A 17,492-nucleotide genomic window follows, 5' to 3' on the forward strand; every position below is an offset into this window, starting at 1 on the left:
TGTTGCCCTCCCCAGGAGTGGTTGTCCAACATAATAGAGCTATTGGACTTCAATCAGAAGCATTTTATGTTGGGTAAGATAAAAACCTCATACCCCCTGTGAAACCTGGTTGTGGTAGTATAATGGTTTGGGTCTGTTGGTGTTGCTGCTGGGACAGGACAACTACTGCTCATTGATAGAGAATGAATTCTGAATTATACCAGCAAATTCTAAAGGAAACTGTCAGGATATCAGTCTGAAAGCTGAATCTTAGGCCTCTTTCACACAAGCATGTATTGGCCCGCCGTTTTCATAGTTGGCTGATATACGCTGTGATCTGATGCATTGGCTTCTAATGCATCAGATCACATGGCCGTATTCCTGCAACATAAAAGCGCTCGGCCGGCCCCTATAGCTCCGGGCGTTTTTACGTCAGGCCTAAAAGATAGTCCTGGAACTATCTTTCTTTTGGGCCGGAATACGTTGGACGCTGCATGGGCTCCTGGTCTGGAGCGCTCGGCTGTTTCTGACAAGTGTTCGGAAACGGAGGGCTAGGTTTTCCTCATCCCAGCCATGAAAAACCAAGATAGGAATACCCCTTTAACTCTCCTTCTTATATTGCATCCCCATCAGAGTCCACCGACTCTCCAGCATACATACGCACCCCGTGTTTCCCAAAAAAACTTTAAAGCAAATCTGATGTTTTTAGTAGAACAACATTTTAAAATACAATTTTTCGATATACCTTACAAACTGTACAATGAGACGATGCATGCGTACGTCAGTAACACGTGCTTTTTCTTTACTGATTAATTGGAAAATGTCTAAGAACAGTTTAAAAAGCAGTGAGTTCACACCTGTATCCCGAGTAGTTGGGGCGCTTTGCTTCTACACTACATTTCAGAGGAAGACTGACTTCTAAATGGATCCCGGTGTCTTCAATGGAATCTTTACCAAATCTGATCAAAATAATCTTTTACGCTATAGAAAGCCTTCTTGTGTGTTTTGCCCAACAGTGGACGGCAGCTATTGATTTCTGTAGAGGAAATTGTCTGGGTATGTCGTCAACTGGACAGGCCTGATTACAGCCTGAAAGGTGTGAACTGATCCCGGGAGAGCTCGGATTCAGCCAAATATGTCCCCAAACTACTAAAATAATATGACGTGTTTTAAATCTAAAAAGTGACAAAACCTGTATCATAAAGTTGCTGCTGGTGAGGATGCTCTGATCGGTGTGGAACCGAACAGTGATTAGCCTCTACCATTGTGATAAAGCAGTAGCATGGATGCGGTTGCATTGCTCACAAGGACCTGTGGAACAACTTTTATATTCGGGGACTAGTTTTTCCTCAGGTAGTTGGTGTGTGAAAGTAAAAGTAATCAGTTGTGATGCAGCAACCCAGACGGGTTAGCTGGTGCCGGAGTCGCTGGCAGATCATACACACTTGCTACCAGCACCTTCCCCGCCCGAAGATCGTTGGACAGAGCAACTCGGTATTTGTGTTCAGAGTATCTGCGGCAATGTAGTGCTGAGGATGGCTTGGGCAGTGGGCTATGACAGGGAGTCATCAGCAACAGCCAGGGACTAATCAATTGAGACTACCCAGAGCTACAGACTGAGCATGGGGACATGTCCTCCTTGGCTCTGGGGACCACTATCCCTCTCGGGCTTACTGCATAACTCTTGTACTTGTCACACGGTTCCTCACTGTCATCTGACCAATGTTTGGTGGGAAGCCACCCCCTTTTATACCATACTAGTGCTAACATTAATGTGCGTGGCATGGTTATGCCCTTGTGCTCGCATGTAGCTTATATCACAGTCAAGTTCCCAACTAATATGCCAGCTGAAGCTGTAACTTCCCGATGCCATATTGGTTAGAGCATGACTCAGCCCTGAGAGCCATGGCATTCACATGGCTGAGAAGTTGTGGTTTGTTGAAGCGGTTTTCAAGATGTTGGCTCAATAACTCACCTCCTCCTCAATACTTTCCTCCTATCAGTTGGTTGCTTCCTTCATCCCCACTGTCTCAGAGCCGCAGACTGAAGCTTGGTCACAGTTCCAATGCTCTTCAGCCTCTCCCATTTTCTCAGACCTACTAATGGTCATGTTGGTTCAACGCTCACTCTGACACCAGTTGGACATTTTATCCCATTGCCTGATGACTTTTCAATGGAGAGTTGAACAAGAGGTTAATGCCTGGTAAAAAAAAAAAAAAAAGTTCATGTTAATATTGGCTCTGGCAATCACTTACCCACTCCGACATACTGTGTCGCTTCTGTACTCATCACTTGGCATCTCTCAGTAGAGATTACTATCATCTCTTCATTGTTTCACTGAAGCCACTCGCTTTAATAGCATACCCAAGTTCGTGTGAGTGCATGCAGTGTGGTTATTGCCTTGCGCCCTTACACAGCTAACGGCATGCCATTGAGTTCCGAATCAATATGGGCGCTGAAGATGGCATAACGGCGAAAGTAGTGGTTTGTAGGGATGGAACTAGTGCTGGACAGAATCTAATATGACACATTACGATTGTACAGTTTGGCCGGCACAATAATTGAAGGTAGATGAAGATGGAAGAAAAGAGGGTCGTGAAATCCCAGAAGGTGTCAAAAGCCCAAGTCCTGGGCGTGAGCACAGGGCCCAAAAGCTTAAAGGAAAGTAATTGAAAACCAGTGATGGAGGTGATGCCAACCAGGTGCACCCACCAAATGGTGAGCAGACTAGATATGTGAGAACTGATATATCGCACAACTCTTCATTGAAAAGTCCCCAGGCCCTGGGATAAAATATCCAACTTCTCTTTTTATTTAGTGAATTAAACCCAGCAATAGATGTTTCCGGGTGAACCCCTCCATCGGTCGTGCTGGGGGTAATAACATACAAAGAGGTGAGGTGGTATAACAAACAGTATGTAGCGAAAAAGGGGGAGAAAATAAAACAAAAATACAACAATAAAAATTATACAGGTTACACAGCGGAAACAAAGTGGGAATAAAATCAGATTATTAGGTGAAACAAATAGGCGGCGGTACGGAACGTGCAACGGAGAATGACCCTGCATTGAAGTGAATGGCATATAATCCGGCAAGTCAACAAGTTACATGCGTGGGCAGACAAAATGCATCAGTTAAAATGAACCATAAATTAATAAATAAATAAAATAACCAGAAACCCAATAACTTCAGAGGGGGAGACCAATAAAAAATGAGAGTAAAATCAAGGAACATAAATACAGAATATTCGAGCAGTATATGGTGAGCTAGAAAGTATTTAATACTCTAATAAACTGCTCCAATATTTCGCTGTATTTATGTTCCTTCACATTACACATCACACGGATTTCTATGCTGTGTGTATATATATAGACTAGCTGATATACCCGGCTTCGTCCGAGTTAATTTGGTACTGGTGTTTATCTGGTGTTCACACGGAAAATCTTATGAAGTCGTGGTTACTTTAGAGATACCGGAAAAACATATGTTCACCATTTTGCATAGTTCTCTGCGTTACCCAGGAAACACAGCGGGGAGGTAACCATGCGACGTTTCCTTTATATAAAATGACATCAGGAAGTGAGAGAATTAGATTAGATACGTAAAATTTGGGCGCTAATTCTTTTGCATTTAGAATTGAATAATCGAGTTGGGACCCATTAACTTTTCCTATTTATGACATAATGAATGCTTGTGCCAAATTTCAAGTTTCTTTGACATCGGGAAGTGAGAGAATTAGATTTTGTACGTAAAATGTGGACTCTAATTCTTTTGCACATAGAATTGAATAATCGAGTTGGGACCCATTAGCTTTTCCTATTTATGACATAATCAATGCTTGTGCCAAATTTCACGTTTCTATGACACCGGGAAGTGAGAAAAATACATTCCGTACGTAAAATTTGGACGCTAATTCTTTTGCGCATAGAATTGAACAATCGAGTTGGGACCCATTAGCTTTTCCTATTTATGACATAATCAATGCTCGTGCCAAATTTCACATTTCTATGATATTGGAAAGTGAGAAAATTAGATTATGTACGTTAAATTTCGATGCTAATTCTTTTGCGCTAGAATTGAATAATCAAGTTGGGACCTTTTGGCGAGTCAGTCAGTCAGTCAGTGAGTCAGTGAGGGCTTTCGTCTTTATATATATAGATATATATATATGTGTGTGTAGATCAATACTACCCCATTACAATGTGTGGAATTTAAAAGGATTGTCTGGGACTTTTACTATTGATGACCTATCCTCATGATCAGCTGAGCGCCTGCTGGCAGGCTCTGGTAGCAGATAGCGCCTCTAGAGACAAACCAGGCCACTATAATGCTGATAGTGCTGTCTGTATCCAAGCACTGACAGCCGACCCAGCGATCAGCTGATCAGCAGGCATCTCAAGCGGCAGGCTCCTGCCAATCAACTTTTTCTGACCTACCATAAAGATAGCTCATCAATAGTAAAAGTCCCGGAGTGCCCCTTTAAGTGATTTGTGACCAGGTAAGAATACAATACCTTGGTGACAAGTTCTATGCGTCCTGTTATAAGTGTAGCCTGTTAGACTATATATGGGATAATTATTGATCATACTCTGGATCTGAAACCTGTGACTCCACAGTCCGCGGTTGTCAGGGAACCCAAGTATGGGAAGCCACAGACCTCTGACCTACACTGTCCTTTTAAAAGTAATTGGACACCCAAGTAAGAATCAGAAGTAGTATTGATTTCCATATGTTATTAATTAGCGGGGCTCTTTTGGCCCTAATGACATTGGATGCTCTCTATCACATACTTTCTATTAACATCTGATACACTTCAGCTGGTATTTTCCTCAATTCATCCTGCAAATGTCTGCTGAGTTCTCTCAAAAAAGATGTATCGGCTCGCCTACAATGGTGCAAGGAGCATTGTCATTGGACAGTTGAGCAATGGAAGAATGTTCTATGGAGTGACGAATCCCACTATGCTACTCCATCTTCAAGTCAGATGGACGTACCTGGGTGTGGAGGATACCTGGGGAATGCCTTTTGCCTGAGTGTGTTTAGCCAACTGTTAAGTGCAGTAGAGGTTCTGTTATGGTCCGGGGATGTTTTACGTGGCATGGTCTCAGTCCGTTGGTTGTAGCTGAACCATGAACACAGAGGTATACCATGACATTCTAGAGCAGTGTTTACGAACCTTTTACCGAGGGGCACCCCTACCAAAAAGGGGGGTTTGGTCAGGGGGGCATAGCTCATAATAGCATTATTTCTACCTCTGATATTCCGGGCACCCGGCAGCCTCCAGTGAATGCAGTGCTGCTGGCCACTTCTGCATCACCTGACCAGCGGCGCTGCGTTCCCTAGACACTGACAGTTGCCCGGTGAAGAAGGCGCTGAGCGCACAAAGACTGTGGAGGTCAGAGAGAGCGCGGTATCTTCTGCAATCAGCTGCGTATTTTGACTTTGTGTTGTTTGCAGAAATGCTGGGGATTCTACAGCAGAAATTCCGCAGTATTTCCGCTTCGTGTAAACATAGCCGGCTTCACACAGGCGGATTCCAATTGCAAGCATTGTAAGGCTGGGTTCACACAGGGCGGATTTGCTGCGGCAATTCCGCGTGGAATTTTGCCACAGCAAATCCGCCCGCGGCCGCTACTCTCGGGATTAGCCAGCCATGTGGACGAGATTTCTCAGAAATCTCGTCCGCACGGGACAGCCAATCCGCTGCAGTAAGCCGCGGTTTCAGAATATGCAGCATGTCCATTCTTTTTTTCTTTCCGCCGCGGCCGCGCTCTCCTCTATGGGAGCGCCGGCCACGGCGGAAAAGCGAGCGGCTGGGCCGCTTCAAAGCCGCTGGGGGGTTTTCCGCGGCGGTTCTCCCGTCGGAAATCTCGCGGTTTCGGCTGCGGCCAAACTGCGGGATTTCCGACGGGAATCCAACTACTGGGAACCCAGCCTAAAGCATGTAAAATCGCTTTTTCACTCGCTTTTTCAATCGCTTTTTCATACTTGTGGAAACGAATTGCGTATTCTGCGAGTGGAGGAAAAATCGCAGCATGCTTTTTTTTGCTGCAGACTCCATACAGACGGCCTCCATTGAAGTCAATCGAAGCTGTCCGACCCATAGCTCATATGCAATTAACATTGCGGTTAGCCATGCCTTCGCTAAGTGATGGCGCGGGAATTGTAAACAGTCCAAAAGAAAAAACTGTACTGCGCTTGACCGAAATACTGAAAATTCAGGTACGCAGAGTCGCCGGCCAGGCTCACACCCAGAATCTGCTGCGCGCCTCTGCTATTATTAATTCGGTCCGCCTGTGTAAAGCCGGTCTAAGGCTGGGTCCAAATAGGGCTACTTTATGGAATGTCTGCCTCAAAACCTGCGCCATTTGTTGTGGGTTTTATCGCATATTTTTGTGCAGAATTCACCCCCTTATTGACAAGATGTGAATTCTGTAGCAGAAATGGCGATAAAATTGATATGATGCAGAAATAAATTCTGTACCGCATGTCAACGAGCTTTGTGCAGAGTTTTCCCACGGCGTCTGGATGAGATTTCCAAAATCACATCCACTTTGCTGCTACTGGAAATGCCGTGTAATTTCCATGCAGGGGCTCTACGTGGAAATTCCTCAAGAAATCCACCCCGTGTGGACCCAGCCTAAAAGGGTTTTTCAGCCATTGCCTGCTGGGATATTTGGGGGCTGGGCAGAAGGGGCTGCTCCGATGCCTGGGTAGTAGAAAGCTCTCGGAATTTCAGGCGCAGCTCCCATTGATTTTCTTTCTTATTGAGAGCTGCGCCTGCAACTATAAGCGCTGGTTGCTAAATGGGTCGGAACAGCGCTTCCACTCTGACCCCGGAGTATCCCAGCGGGCACTGCCTGGAAAACCCATTTTACGTCAGCTGAGTAAGCCCCACTTTGGTCATCCATACTTCCAACAAGACAAGGCGCCGTGTCACACATCCAACATGCTTTACATGGGTTTGAGGATAGGGATGTCCCACGATTGGACGTATCTGAAATTTAATGAACGTCTTTGAGACAAACTGGAATGTCGGGTCAGGAAATATGAACAGTGTCCATCTTTGAGAGAACTCGCCAGATGTTTGCAGGATGAATGGAGGGAAATAGCAGCTGAAGTGTATCAGACTTTTGTAGAAAGTATCCTACGGAGAGTATCCGATGTCATTAGGGCCCAAGGAGCCCCACCAGGTATTAACATATGTAAGTAAATACTTTATTCTTGCTCAGGTGTCCAATTCTTTATGATAGGATAGTGTTTGTCCTTCCATACGACAGTGTTACACATTCACGTTCCATTCATGCACATACATAGTCTGAGTAGTTGTTACGTCTATCCCCAGAGAGTAGTGAACCATACGGCCACATTCACACATGATGTAGATGTTAGGTATACTCGATGCTGAGAATCCCGCAGATTTCTGGGTTTCTGCAGACTTCACCCATTACACTGCAGGGGTGGCATCTGTGGTAACATGCATATATGTGCAGAAGAACGTCTCTGCCACGTATGAACGTTACCTAAGGGCTTTATCCTGAGCTGATGGTCTGCTCACATTGTTGGGGAGGTTTGCTGTTAGCACCTGTCGCAAAGCATTATGGTTCCAATTTTTGAGATTATGCCTCTTATTACCATTTTACAGGTAAGATATAGCATTAACCTGCATAAAACGTTGCATTAGGCTGGATGCAGACGGGCTTATACCCCTTTACATGTGCATTTGTGCCACATACTTGCACGTCAGGCGTTGAGTTTATCACTGTACTTTTTGCATGCACAAAGCGTACACATTTGCGCCCGCAGAAAGATACACCCCCACGGCCCCAGCCATTGAAATGGCCCAATACAGTAATTAGTTCCATATGTTCTGTTTCCCTGCGCAAATGCACAGGCAAATAGAACATGCTGCATATCTTTTGTGCAACAGAATTATGCACGCAAAATACGCACTTGTCAACAAACGCCTTGAAATCAATGGAATCAATTCACCGCGTATTGAGATTATTGGGGCTGTGCCCACTCTGGTTTTTTTTTGGTTCCCCGCGTATTGCACGCGCGGATTTTGAGTGTACACACACATTTGTGTGAATCCGGCCTAACTTTGTAAGCATGTTGTATTACTTATCTTCTTATGCTGATCCTGAGATACTGCCAGTATTACACTCCAGAGCTGCATTCATGAACCGGACTGCTTTGCTGACTTCCTAGAAGGCCATTTTCAGGCGAAGGTGTTTTTCATGAGTATTCCATCTATAGACGTATACAGTGGCCTCCGTCACCCTATAGGTCTATATGTTAGAAAATATCAATGCTACGAGGATAAGTCGCTCATATAAATGAATCCATTCAAAAGAGTGGATTTCATATTCATGTGAGACTTGTGCGCATCGCACAAAACGCGCGCAAGAATATAGTTCGTGGGAATGCGCCCATAAAGGGAACCTGTCAGTAGGTACACAGTGCTCAAACCGCAGGCAGACTGAATTTAGGACCGGCTCATAAATTGCAGGCATGTGTGCTTTGTTCCGTAGCACTGTGGCATCTCAGAAAACACATACATTGAAAAATCCGCTTGTAGTAACGGGCGTGGGGCCTCACCGGCTTCTCTGCGCCCAGACCTGGAGACTTACAGGTCTCCCTGTTTGTGTACATGGAGATACTTGTCAGTCTAGGCGATCTGGTCAGGAAGAATCCGTAAAGGCCCCCTGTGACTCCAAGCCCCATTCCGCAGTGTTTCCGAATAAAACATACATGCCTGCAATATATGTGCCTGCCCAACTTCATGCGGCCTGTGGTTCGGTGCTATTTCCATTTACAGTTATCCATAGAATTCTTAAAACACTGGGGATGGGACTGTCCATCCATAGCATGCTATGTAAAAGCGATTCTTCCATGTACATGAGCGAAAAATTACTTGTAATTTCCGATTGCAGAGAAAAAATCGAAGCATGCTCCATTTTGGTGCATTTTCTGCACGGATAGCTCCCATTGAAGTCAATAGAAGCTGTCTGACCTGCAACCTTTCTGGAATATTAATTCCGGAAAGGTCGCCGGACCCGCATCGTTGCCTAGCGGCAGTGCGGGAGAATCTGTACTACACATGTGCACTGCCCGGCCCATCTGCATTGCAGAGAATGAAGAAAAATGCAGGTACGCAGGGGTCACTGGCCACGGTCATGGTCAAATTCCGTGCGGGATTCTACATGCGGAATCCGTGCGTGCCGTGTGCATGAGGCCTTAAACCAGTGTTTCCCAACTCCAGTCCTCATTACTACCCAACAGGTCCGGTTTTCAGGATTTCCCCTGCATAGACAGTGCCACAGGTGTTCTCTCTAAAGGATATCCTTAAATTATGACCTGTTGGCAAGCCGGTCGAGGATTGGAGTTTAGGAAACTGTGTTTTATGGCTCCTTCACACGGGCGATGTGATTTTTGGCTGCCAGCAATGTGGCCGAAAATCGCATGGACGAGATGCAGCTGTGGCTGTATAACCCTTTTTTAGCCCATTCAGACGGCCAGGCTGCTGCGTATGTACGCCGCAGCCCGGAATACCGTCATCCAGGGGGAAAGAGTTCAGCTCTACTAAACTCCATCCCCCCTCTCTGCCTAGTCATGCTATACTTCCTCCCCAACTATGGGATCTGCTGGCAAGGAGAGGAGAAGAGACTTTAGCAACGTGAGCCGCTGCTAAACTCCCTCCCACCTCCCTTTTCTGGCAGCTCCCATAGGAGTCTATGGGAACGACTGGCATATTCCCGCAAAAGATAGGACAAGTCAAGTCCTTTGTTTTCCGACGTCGCATAAGAACGGCCGGCTGGAATCTTTTCTGGCCAGCTGATTTAACACCCTGGAAAATCGCCCATCTAAACTAATGCATATATCAGATGGTCGCGATTTTCGAACGACGTTTTATTGCGGCAAAATAGCCACGATAAAATGCTCATGTGAAAGAAGCCTTAGGGTGGGCACAGATGCACACACTTCAGCTCAACACATTTGCGCCATTAGCGAGGCACTTTTTCACACGCATTGTGGCATTCTACTGTACCTATTTGCGCACAAAGGGCCTGTTTACATGGGCGCGGGACACAACCGCACCCTGATTTAAAAGGCTATTTAGCTTAATGAGGTCCAATTGTGTTCTTTTCCATGCAGTTACGCACAGTATTTTGCGCACCCCATTGTGTATTGTGTGCACATAGACTTCTGTGGGGCTCTTTGGTGCACAAATGCACACAAAATAGAGCATGTCCTATTTTTTTTGCTCATGCAAAAAGGAAATTAAAACAAACCCATTAAAATCAGTAGTTTCTGTTCTCTGCTTTCTGCGTGCCCAAAAACATGTACACGTCCGTCCGTGTGAAGGAGCCCTTAGACCAAGACGGATGAGACAAATATTAGGCTGTACTGTTAAAATCTGATTGATTGCTACTGGCATATATACTCCGGTGATTATATCTGACCATAGATGTAGTGATGTGATGATATTTTGTTAGGAATTGTCATTTCTGCTAAATATACCACTGGACAACCCCTTTAATTAAACTATTAATTATTATCAGGACAAGTCATCAAAAAATAGATCGTCGGGGGTCTGTCATTTAGGACCCCAATTGATCACCTGTTCACCAAACCAGTGCGCTCTTGCACTGAGCCGATATGTGAGTATTCTGATGTGTGCCGGAGGGTTTGATGGACTTGAGGACCAGAACCTAGAATAAGCACCATAGATGTCGTTGGTCGAATGGGTAGGGCTGTGCTCGGGTAATAGGTGTAATGATCTAAAGCCTAATTCTACTCAAATCCCCAAGAATCGGATGCCACTCTAAATAGTGACCCTTATTACACTCATGGGGTCCGGGAAGCTGAGATCTGAGGAGCTACCTACACTGACCCCATAGAGCTTCCCAAACTGACCCTGCCTGTAATATGGAAATGACGCAGCCTTCATATTGTAGACTTCATTTAATTCAACGGTAACAGGATCTGATAATTGGGCTTATTGAAAGGTCACAGTGAAGTATAACAGTAAGGGCAGAGACCCTCCAGGAAGACGCCTCGGGATAAAATGCCAACATGAAGTAGACTTAACCCATTAGATCAGTAGCGAAAAAAAAATCAAAATCTGGCTGTTTAACCCCTTACATGCCGCATTCAATAACAACTGCAGCATGTAAGCAGATGACGTGGGGAGGAGGATCCTTCTGTCACCCATCGGCAGCCCTCATTGCGATCACAAAGTACCAATGGGTTCCCATGGCAGCATATTAGGCCCCGCCTCCTGCAGTCTAATAGGCCGCTGTCATAGGCTTAGAAGAATGCCCTACATAAGTAATATAGTGTACTATTCTAACTATCGAATGATCACATCTTCAATTCACCTTCAGGGCTAAAAAATAGTGTGAAAAATTCAATAAAGTTTACTTTAAAGGGAAAAATCCAGTTTTAAGCAGATATGCCACTTTCCCCACAAAAAAAGTTTTAAATGGATAAAATACCCAAAAAGTTTTATAAAAAGCTGCACATACTGGGTATTACCGGGTTCGAAATGACACACACAATGAAAACATTTTACTATTTATGTCACATGGTGAATGTCATAGAAATAGTTTAAAATAAGGAATGCCACAATCGTTGTTTTTCTTTTGTTTGCCTTCCAAAAAATGCTACAAAAAGCAACCCAAAAGTCACGTGTACCTTATAATGGTAGCAATGAAGACTACAATTCTTCCAGCAAACAATAAGCCCTCACAAAGCTCCATTACCATAAAAATAAAAATGCCGTGGGTCTTAGAATGCAGAGATGCAGATTCTATTGTTTTTATTTAAAAATGCACACAAAATAGAGCATGTCCTATTTTTTTTGCTCATGCAAAAAGGAAATTAAAACAAACCCATTAAAATCAGTAGTTTCTGTTCTCTGCTTTCTGCGTGCCCAAAAACATGTACACGTCCGTCCGTGTGAAGGAGCCCTTAGACCAAAATGGATGAGACAAATATTAGGCTGTACTGTTAAAATCTGATTGATTGCTACTGGCATATATACTCCGGTGATTATATCTGACCATAGATGTAGTGATGTGATGATATTTTGTTAGGAATTGTCATTTCTGCTAAATATACCACTGGACAACCCCTTTAATTAAACTATTAATGCCTTATTATCAGGACAAGTCATCAAAAAATAGATCGTCGGGGGTCTGTCATTTAGGACCCCAATTGATCACCTGTTCACCAAACCAGTGCGCTCTTGCACTAAGCCGATATGTGAGTATTCTGATGTGTGCCGGAGGGTTTGATGGACTTGAGGACCAGAACCTAGAATAAGCACCATAGATGTCGTTGGTCGAATGGGTAGGGCTGTGCTCGGGTAATATAGTGCAAAAGTAGTAAAAAAAATAAAAAAATCCATATAAACTGGGTGCCGCAGAAATCGTGCTGATCCACATAAGCAAATGATCATGTTATTTTTACTGAATGGGGAACATCGTAAAAATAAAACCCAAAACATGTCAACGAGTTCTGGCTCTTGCAATGGGATGATGAAAATCACTTGGTCACAAAACAGGTTGGTTTCTTAGGGGTTAAAATGGCCATACACGTTTCTTCCTCTTCTGATCCAAGCAGCATTGTGCTGCTCTTTTCAGGATCTTGGCTCTGGTACCGTAAAAAGGTACAAATTGCATATTCAAGGTGATTTCCAACCTTTTAGCCATATGAGAATGGGGATCAGGTCCGTAGTTTGACCTCTCTTTCATGATTTAGGGGTCTTTTTAAATTGATTACTAATTGTTCAGATTCTCCCTGGATCGATGGAATCTGAGCGATAATCGTTCAGTGTAAATGCCGGCAGTGACTGAACGGCGAATGGATTATTTTTCAATGTTGAACCACTGCACATGTTTATACTGGACCAGAGGCGTAACTTGAAGCTCATGGGCCCCATGGCAAAAACTGTAACGGGGTCCCCAACTATAATGCTTTATTCATAGTACTGGGCTCTCTATATGGAGAAGAGAGGACTTATGGGCCCCCTGAGGCTCCTGGGCCCGGGTGCAACTGCATCCCCTGCACCCTCTATAGTTACGCCAGTGTACTGGACGACGATTGGGAATGATCCTTCAAACAAGTCATCATTCAGGCAATTATCTCCCCATGTAAAAGGCCTTGAGAGCTGGTGAGTTAATATTTGGGTTGAAAGGTTTGGACATTGCTCAGAGATGTTCTCTTTTTCGAAACCTCCTGCATAGTGTACATAATTATTGCTGTAACCCATAATCTGGCCGCCATCATAATATTTCTTCTATTTTCAAAGCTGGAAACGTTCCTCTTTTTTGACTATAAGTAACAATGGAATGTCTGTCATCTGTTCTCGCACAGATTTGATAACTATTCTGCCAATGTGATGGTAGATGGAAAACCAGTCAATCTTGGTCTTTGGGACACGGCTGGTCAAGAAGATTATGACAGACTCCGGCCTTTGTCCTACCCTCAAACGGTAAGTGAGGCGTCCGATCAAAGACTTACTGCCCGCAAGAATTGTTCGAAGGTTGCCAAAGTGCCGTGTACTGACTGAGCGCACACCCATACCTTCAGTGATGAGTGCCTTCTTCCTGAAGGCCCCTGAGCTGTCGTCTGCTGGAAATCCCTCAGTAGGGTTCAGTGTACCCTTCTTTACAACCCTACTACAGTATCTCCTGTGGTATATGGACTGATTGGCCGACAGGTTGGTGTTTACCTTCGCCAACCAATCAGCCATAATGGAAGTGTGTTTGCTCTGGCCCCGCCTCTACATGGGTGCCGGTTATTATCTTGTCTGATGTGTCCTATGTGACGGTCTTCTGCACCTAAGTACCACTGGTGATACTTTTACTGTGGGGCTGTTATATGTATATAGATTACATTTTTATTCTTCCCTACTCTCCATCTAGGGACAGGCTAGGTCCTCTAGGTTTGACACGTGGGGCCACCACTATTGGGGCAATAGCCCTGCTTTTAGGCAGGGGTCACCATCTCTAAAGTTGGTTAAAGTTAGCATTTCTACACCTTTATTTTAATTGTTTTTTTACCCTTTTGTGTTGCTGCTTAAATATACGTCCATATTTGTCCCTTGTGGATAAAAGTAACATCTTGGTGGGACATGTCCTTGTTGGCCATGAGGGGCAACTTCTCTATGCCCTTCACAAACGGAACAGCCAAAGTGTATATTATGATAACGAGCAATGCTGGATTGGGTTTAACTCAGTTTTGTCTTCAAAGGGTATCTCATAAAGACAACCCATTTTTCAAGAGAGACCAATGCAGAGATCTGCGGATCCCCATGAATCCGGTTTCTGTCATTGTGGGGTATATTTATGATTTTTGAAATGCCATTTCCTGGACTTAGAGGAGTCGCAAATTTTTTTGCAAATGTGTATTTGCACAAAAATTTGCAACTTTTTTCCTTTCTGTGCTGGCCCTGCCTCTTTTTTAAGTGGCCATGACAACACTACATAAACATCCAATGGAAATAAAGACACAGACACAAAGATATAAGGGGGAAAGAACATTTAATTTATAGTTGTAGGAAATGGTAGATTTTACGATGGAGAATTCTGCGGCTGAGTTGATCCAGAGGAAGGCGAAAACCCTTTAAAGGGATTCAGTCAGCAGGTTCATGAAGTTTGATTTAGTGCTGAGTTTCGAGGGATAGAGCTGGGCCACGCCGGCCTCTCCCCGCCCACATCATGTAGACTTGCAGCTCTCTGTCCTTTTCTGTATAGGGAGCTGTCACTCTGCATGCTGCTGGTGGGGAGGGGCCAGCATGGCCCGCCTCCGGGACTCATAGCTAAGCTATAAGTCAAACTTCATGAACCTGGTGACAAAATCCCTTCATGAAGAAGGAGCCAATTATCCTCATGTAAAGGGGGAAAATTCCTTCCTGACCCCAAATATGGCGATCAGAACAAGTCCCAGAATCAAAGCCGACATTTGACCTATTTGATCTGACTTTCCAAAATGTAGTATTATTATTTTCATACATCTAAATATATGAATGTATTATTACTATTTACTGTATGTTTGTGTAAACTATAAAGCATATCAAACTAAACCTATTTATAAACTGTGTTGATCCAGAGGAAGGCGAAAACCCCCTTGAGGAAAGAGCCAATTATCCTGTTTTAAGGGGGAAAAATTCCTTCCCGATCCCAAATATGGCGATCAGAATAAATCCCAGTATCAAACGCCAGCAGCTCACCTCCCTAGTGTATGTGATGTCAGCTGAAGTGTTTGTTTCCCTTTTTAGGTTTATATTATAATATTTATGTGGCTGTTTTTTTTTTCTTATAAATAAAACCTAACCCTATTTAAGGCTGTGAGTTGATCCAGAGGAAGGCAAAAACTTCCTTGAGGTACGAGCCAATTGTCCTCAAGTTGGAAAAATTCCTTCCTGACCCCAAATATGGCGGTCGGAACAAGTCCCAGGATCAAAGCCAACATCTACACCTATCTGTGTGTATACTTGTGTCTATGTATGTGTTAGTGTCTACACTTGTATCTAATGGTCGAAGTCTTATTAGAAACCAGGAGTTCAGGGATAAAAGTCACTCAGGCTATTCTTCCTGAACTCACCAGTTACCAATCAAGCACAGGCCGCTCCTGGGGTGAAGAGTGTCTTCAGGAGAGGATGATGTCTGATGTCAGCCGGAAGAGGTCAAGGTTCAGGAGAAGCTTGGTGGTAATATGCAGCATACAGATGGTGGAGAGAGGATGTTGTTGGTAAGCCGATCTCTTCTGCAGGAGAGTCGTGGGTTCTGGAGGCAGTTGGCACGGGCTAAGCCTACAAGACATTAGAGAGAATTGTCAGTTTTACTAGTTGTGTATATAAACAAGTGAACTAAGTTCCCCAAAGATTTTTGCTATTTTAGAGGAAATGTTTTATATATTAAGCTTTCTACGGTATGTGAAGTTTTGTTACAATATATGGATATAATTGTAGGTGTCCTGTGTGTATATGTACGTATAGGTGTACAGATATGTATGTATAGGTGTGTAAAGAGGGTACTTAGCAGATGGTTGCGGCTTCCTTCACAATCAGATTCTTCTCATCATCCTAAGAGGAAGCAGAGACATAGTAATTACAGGAGCAATAATAATGAAGCTGAGGAGGGAGAAGTCTGCGGATCGGTTATGGTGACATGAAGCAGGGTTATTATATGACCTCCGTTGCTGTCTGACACCAGAGGAACAATGATCATGAACACAGAGGTCAGACTGAAGAACATCATCCCTAGAGGAAGAAGATCTTACCGCGTCCAGCTTGGTGAAGTGAAGGAGAATCCATCCACGGGGTGAAGGGGTGGTCCATCCTCTGACCACTGCAGGTCTCGATTTTCCAGAACTCTGCCGAATGGTTTGAATGGCGGTTCTGCCCTCTTCAGTTCCAGGTCCTCCCAATCAATGGTGGTAAAGAAACGGTGACCTCTGATATTCTTGTACACACCCAGCCTCTTCTCAGGAGTCTTACGCAGCAGTCTCTTCAGAAGATGCTTTACGTCAGGATCCAGCCAAGATGGAAATTTTGGCTTCTTTCTGGTGATGGATTTGATGATCTTTCTCCTGGAGGAGCTGTAGTAGAAGTTCAGTGATACAGCAGGATGTACCGCAGCAAAACCAGTCCTGATTCAGGACTCTGAGAAGTCTGGGTACATTATCTCCACCATCGCAAGGAAGCAGGGAGATGTGGGAAAGTTCTGCTTACCGGTTGACGATGTAGCGATGATGCAGGAACTGAAGGCCGCATGCAATCTCCGCTGTGTAGAATCTGACGGAGAGAACAGTGTAGTATCAATGACATGAAATCAGTTCTCTGACATCATGTCACCATTAAAGTGTCTGTCACCACCAGAAAAGAAGAGGCGCTGTTTATTGCAGCCTTTACGCCCTCCACTCTTCTACATCTGACCTGTCATGTCACCCTCCGTATTTCCCACTTGTCTCCTGAGTAGTCATTTACTTACCTCACATTGTTGATGTCCAAGCTGCTGCACATTCTGATCATTGCCCCCAGGCTTCCGCCAGACAGATACTCTGTGACAAAATAGACTCGGTTGGCAGACTGCTGTGCGGCGTACAAATGGCATATGAAGGGGCACTCTTGGGCTTTCAGGAGTATCCGCCGCTCTCTCCTTAGGGTCTCTGCCTTGCTCCTTCCTTTGTCAATCACCTTGATGGCCATGAAGATGTTTCTTCCGGGGAATGATGCCAGGACCACCTCAAGAAAACAAATAGGAAATAATCACTGACTGCGGCCAGAGGGAAAAATCATTTACATTTATTACATGGGGGATTTATCAGTAAGGATTTCTGGCTATTCTGCTGCCTGAGGTTAAGTCCACATATAGCTAGTCTCATCAAGACCCGCATGCAACGCACAGATTTAACCCCCTCATTTAAGAGGTGAAATTCATGGTGAAAATCCACTACACAAACTGAAATGCTGCAGATTAATTTTATCCCACAGCGTGTGG

The 17,492-nt window shown here is 44.4% G+C and overlaps 1 protein-coding gene across 1 annotated transcript in view; it reads left to right on the forward strand.

Moving 5' to 3' along the window:
* Positions 1-13,362: 13,362 nt before the first annotated feature.
* Positions 13,363-17,492, forward strand: part of RAC3 (Rac family small GTPase 3) — a 52,076-nt gene continuing 47,946 nt past the window's right edge. The window contains exon 1 of the mRNA XM_066587962.1: positions 13,363-13,480. The gene's annotated coding sequence lies outside the window, so the exon portion shown is untranslated. The remainder of the gene's footprint in view (positions 13,481-17,492) is intronic.

This window comes from Eleutherodactylus coqui, chromosome 13 (assembly GCF_035609145.1).
Source record: "Eleutherodactylus coqui strain aEleCoq1 chromosome 13, aEleCoq1.hap1, whole genome shotgun sequence".
Classification (NCBI taxonomy): Eukaryota; Metazoa; Chordata; class Amphibia; order Anura; family Eleutherodactylidae; genus Eleutherodactylus; species Eleutherodactylus coqui.